Below are 6,000 nucleotides of genomic sequence, written 5' to 3'. Positions count from 1 at the left end.
CTCTTCACCTCCAAATAACCTGTCAGCACAGAGATTCTCATAAGCATTGAGTTTCTATTGTTTGCCAAGTGCTGGGCATTTTGCATATGTTAACATATTAAATCCTGCAAACCATCCACTCACAGATGATTTGATGGACATCAACACTCACAAATTGGACACTTTGCACTAGAGTCCTTACATCATGAGCCCATACTCTCTTCCCGGCACACACTGTGACCTTTCCCTCCGGTGTCGGAGCACAAAATACTCAGGCTTTCCATAGAATTTAAAAAAAAATTTTTTTTTTAGAATATTTTTTTCCCTAGAATATTTTCTGGGTTTTATTAAAAATGTGCAGTATTTAAGGCAGGAGTGAAGAATATCTTTTCTATGGAGGAAGCATATGCCTATAAAAAGCAATAGAAGATGACAGACTCATAAGAAAAGCAACTTACTAGTTAAATATACATTAAAATTTTAATTTAGCAAACCACTTAATTATATTAAATAAATATTTAATTTTAATTTGATACAGATTTTAATTTAACAGAATATGAACATTTTAATTCACTTGCTTCACAAACAGAATATGGAATTGGACATTTTTTTAAATAGCTAAAATAAATCGTAAAAAAGGTAGAGACAAGTTTGTTCTTAATTCATGTTATGGCCAGTTACAGGGAAGAAAGACACCTAGATTAGAAAACAAGGTTTGATTTTCAAGGCCCACAAGGTCATTTCAACTTTTGCCATCATGCAAAACATTGCGATGAAACATCCTTGGATGTGTGTGAATATCTTAGAATCCATTCCTAGAAGGACAATACTTAGGGCAAAACCATGTACATTTTAATGATTTTTTTAACACACATTGCCAAACTAACCTTTAGAAAGAAAGTACAATTTATATTTTCACCAACTGTATAGGAGAGGGCCCATTTTCCTGTACCTTTGTTAGCATTCAGTATTATGGTTACTTTTAACCCGTCTTTCTAACAAAAAATTTTCTCATGGTTACATTTTCATTTCTTTTTTTTTTTAAAAGATTATATTTTTAAGTTACTTATGCACCCAACATGGGACTAGGGCTGGAATTCACAACCTCAAGATCCACAGTCCCATGCTCCACAGACTGAGTCAAACAGGCGCACCCACATTTACATTCCTTTGAATATTACTACAGTCGAGTATTTTCTCACCAACTTATTAGCCATTTGTGTTTCTCCTTTTGTGAATTGCTTGCTCATAGCTGTGCCCATTTTTTCTATTGGTTTATCTTTTTCTAATTTTGTTTGTAAGAGACATTTACCTAAACTATTTTTTAAATGTTTATTTTTGAGAGAAAGAGCACACAAGAGTCGGGGGGCAGAGAGACAGAGGGACAGAGGATCCTAAGCGGGCTCTGCACCGACAGCAGTGAGCCCCACATGGGGCTCAAAAATCACAAACTGTGAGACCATGACTTGAGTTGAAGTCAGATGCTTAACTGACTGAGCCACCCAGGAGCCCCTATAAAACTATTGTCTACTATAGGTGGCATGCATATTTTCCTTGGCTAAACATATGGTCCTTTAATTTTCTTTATGTTTTGTTTGTCATACAGATTTTATTTTATTTTTTAATTTTTTAATGCTTGTTTATTTTTGAGAGAGAGAGAGTGAGGGAGGGGCAGATAGAGAGAGGGAGACAGAGGATCTGAGGTAGGCTCTGTGCTGAGAGTGCAGAGCCAGATGCAGGGGTTGAACTCAAGATCACGAGATCATGACTTGAGCTGAAGTCAGATGCTTAACCAACTGAGCCACCCAGGCACCCCTGTCATATAGAGTTTAACACTATTGTAGTCAAACCCATCCTTTTTTTTTCTTCATGGTTTGCTTTGAGCATTAAGTTTAGAGAGATTTTTCTACTCCAAGCCTTCATAAATATTTATTTATCTTTTCTAATTGCCATGTAGCATTTTAACTTTTAAAAAGCATATAACTTCACTTTTTTGCAACTTGCTTTATTTTGTGCAGTGAATGCATATTTGAGACTACAAAGAGGTAAAATGTTTTGAATTTTGAAACTAGGATAAAATATTTTGAAACTAGAAAGAGTAAAAATTAAAAAGTGGAGATTTTTATCTCTGCCTCAAAACTTAAAAAAAAATAGGTTATTTAATGTTTAAATATGTTCCACAAAGTGTTTCTGGCAAAATTGGATTTGTAAATATTTTATAAAATCCCTTCGTCCTCTCACCGAGTTAAGTCAGCTTTTCATTTCTAAGGGGAAGGAGCCACATTTCAGAGAGGGAAGATTTCTGCATGAGACGGAGAAAAATGACCTCCAGAGTGTTTTGTTCTGGAAACAGTAGATTCACCTTGTGATCCAGTCGTCTCTTTTCCCTGTTGTCTATGGTTAGAGAGAAAGGGGGCAGGGGAGGCTGAAGAAGCTTCAGGGTGGGCTCACACTTGCTTTTGGGCACAAACTGGGTTAGATTTCTCAGATTAGGGAAATAGGTGCTTTGATACCTGATTGAAGATGCAAGCCCATTCAAGCCAGGAACATGGTAACACACCTCTCACTGCAATTAAGCAATCCTGTATGGGCTTAAATAAGTGATGCTTAGAGACAGCAAAGATGGAAAGTGATTGAGGATTGATGTATAGGGTGTTTTATTTGTGCTGATGCTCTGGTTTTTGCTTTCCTCTTTAACTGTCTCTAGTTGTGTTATACTTACAAAAATTAGTGCTACCAAGTTTTGAATTGTTATGAGTAGCAGTTTAATTAAAAGCTCCCTTGGGGCACCTGGGTGGCTCAGTCAGTTGAGCGTCTGACTCTTGATTTCAGTTCAGGTCATGATCTCACAGTATCGTGAGTTCTAGCCCCGTGTCCAGCTCTGTGCTGACAACTCAGAGCCTGCTTGAGATTCTCTCTCTCTCTACCCCTCCCCCATTCTTACTCTCTGTCTCTCTCAAAATAAATAAATAAGCTTTTTTTTTAAAAAAAAGCTTTCTTAAAACATTTTTAAAAAGAGTAATAGATGGGAAGAGGGGTCTAATTTTGTTCGATCTCTCTTTCATTGAAATAAATCCATAAGAAACCTTGTTAGCCATACCACAAGGCAATAATATAAGCACTATACTCAGCAAAAGCCAAAGTTACTATGAACAGTGAATCGTTCATTTATTAAACAAATATTTATTCCATGCCTACTATATGCCACTGTGTTAGGTTCTGGGAGAACAACAGTGAACAAGGGTCAGTCTCTGTCCTCAAGGAAATTATAGTCTAGTGTATAGGACAAGTTACAGATCAAGCAATTGCAAACAGTCATGTTAGTGCAACGACCGAGTAAATGATTATGTTTTGGATTTGGGAAAAGGGTGGGCAAATCTTCATGGAGGAAGTGCTTCCTGAGCAGAGACCTGAAAGATGAGAAGCCATTAGTTAACTGAAAAGGGTATGGAGGAAAGAGAAAAATCATTGTGTAAAGAGCTCAAGGCAGAAGAAGAAGAACCAGCAGAAGAAGATGAATAGGAAGAAGAAGAAGAAGAAGAAGAAGAAGAAGAAGAAGAAGGGAGGAAGGGGAAGAGGAAGAAGAAGAAGAAGAAGTAGTTGAGGAAGACTAGGAGGAAGAGGAGGAAGAGGAAGAAGAGGAAGAGGATGAGGAGGAGGAAGAAGAAGAAGAAGAAGAAGAAGAAGAAGAAGAAAAGAAGAAGAAGAAGAAGAAGAAGAAGAAGAAGAAGAAGAGGGGGAGGAAGAGAAGGAGTTGTTGTTGTCATGTGACAGTGCTGTCAAGATCCCAAAGTGCTAGGGCGGGGGTGAAAAGCTATAGAGGTAAGCAGGACTATATTGAAAAGCAAAAGGGACTTAATAATGCATGTTAAAGACTAACTTTGAGGTCCATGGGGAACTCATGAACGTTTTTGAGAGCTGGCCTCATAAGCTCAAATCAAGTGATAGGTATTAATAGAACAAAATAAGCAGAAACGTGGCTCCTCAAAGATGCCTACATCTGAATACCAGGAGCCCATAAGTAGATTATCATTCAGGCAAAAGGGACTTTTCAGATGTGATTGAATTATGGGCCTTGAAACAAGGAGGTTTTCCTGGATTATCCAGGTGGGCAAAATATAATCACAAAAGTCTTTAAAGGCAGAGAACCTCTCATCTATCAATGGACACTTGGGTTGTTTCCATAACTTGGCTATTGTAAATAATGCTACAATAAACATAGAGGTGCTTGTATCCCTTTGAATTAGGGTTTTTGTATTTTTTTTTTTTTTTTGGTAAGGACCCAGTAGTACGATTACTGAATCATACAGTAGTTTCATTTTTAACTGTTTGAGGGTAGATGAATAGATAGGGTGTTTGTGTGTGTGTGTGTGTGTGTGTGTGTGTGTGTGTGTGTATAATGGAATATTACTCATCTATAAGGAAAGAATGAAATCTTGTTATTTGCAAGTTTGGATTGAGCTAGAGAGTATAATGCTAAACGAAATAAGCCAGACAGAGAAAGACAAATACCATACAATTTCACTCCTATGAGGAATTTAAGAAACAAAACAAAGGAGAAAAGGGAAAAAGAGGGAGGCAGGGAGATAGATAGAGAGAGAGAGAGAGAGAGTACAAGGAACAGACTTTGAACTATAGAGAACAAACATATGGTTATTAGAGGGAAGGTGGGTGGGTGAGGGAATGGGGGAAATAGGTGAAGGGGATTAAGAGCACACTTATCATGATGAGCACTGAATAATGTATGCAATTGTTGAATCACTGTATTGTACGCCTGAAACTAATATAACACTGTATGTTAACTGCACTGGAATTAAAATTAAACACATAGTTAAAAAAAAAAACAGAGAACCTTTCCCAGCTCAGCATAGATGTGACATCACTGGTTTTGAAGATGGAGGAAGGGAATCACCAGCTAAAGAATGCAGGTGGCCTCTAGAAGCTGGGGAAGGCAAGGAAATGGAGTTTATCCTAGAGCTTCCAGAAAGTAACACAACCCTGCCGATGCCTTGATTTCAACCCAGTGAGACTTTTGTCAAAATTCTAACCTACAGAACGTTGAGATAATTTTTGTATGTGGTTTGAAGCCACTTAGTTTTTGGCAATTAGTTTACAGTAGTGATAATAAACTAATACACTCAGATTCCTCAGATCAAACTATGTAGAGGCCACATTTTACATGTACTTACGTGTAAAGCTTACATGTAAAGCTCCTTCATGAGGTCACGTGGAGGTCTATGGTATATGAACTAAGATTGGTTGCAAAATAAGACATAAGGAAAAACAAAGGGGATGTGTGTATGTTTGAACTTAAAGAAGAAGGTAAGATGATCTGATATTGAATAAAGATTTTCTTTAAGTAAACCTTTTCCCATAATTTTCATAAATTGAATCACTTCTTTTAGGAAGAAAGAATAATTATCCTTAATCAAGTTGTATTCATTTTGATTAAAAAAAAACCCCATAATTCAAGCATATCAATGCTAAGCTTCAAAGGAATAATCAATTTTTTGGTCCTGAGGTCTGCTCTTCTTGGCCCCTCCATTGGATCTTACATTTTAAATAATCACAAAGACCTCCTCACATTATCCTCAGCCAGCTGGGGAAGCACAAAACTAGAGCTGTCCAGGGTGTAGCAACCATCAGTAGAAATGATCCCCAGACTTTCCAATACAATGATGTCATATGGGTTCTAATATTCATAAAGATAACTGATAAAGGAACTTCAGGAAAAGTTACCCATTGGGTAATACCATTGGGTGTTATTTCTATGGGTCATTTTAAGTTTGCTTGACCTTGGGTGGGAATGAATTTAGGAGACTGGAGAGACCAGGAGACCTAACACAGATATCTTTCTTCCCCGTGCATTCTTTACACTCTTCCAGATACAAAGGAAATAATTAATCCACTTACATGAACAACAAAATCAAATTAAATCTTTCTGCATATCCACTAGACCTGCACGAATGGAAAGTCAGTGTGTTGGGAAGGGAACAGAGCCACAGAACAATGAGAGAGGGA

The sequence above is a fragment of the Prionailurus viverrinus genome, chromosome D1 (genome assembly GCF_022837055.1).
Source record: "Prionailurus viverrinus isolate Anna chromosome D1, UM_Priviv_1.0, whole genome shotgun sequence".
In the NCBI taxonomy this organism is placed as follows: Eukaryota; Metazoa; Chordata; class Mammalia; order Carnivora; family Felidae; genus Prionailurus; species Prionailurus viverrinus.
Note: the sequence above shows the minus strand (reverse complement) of the source record.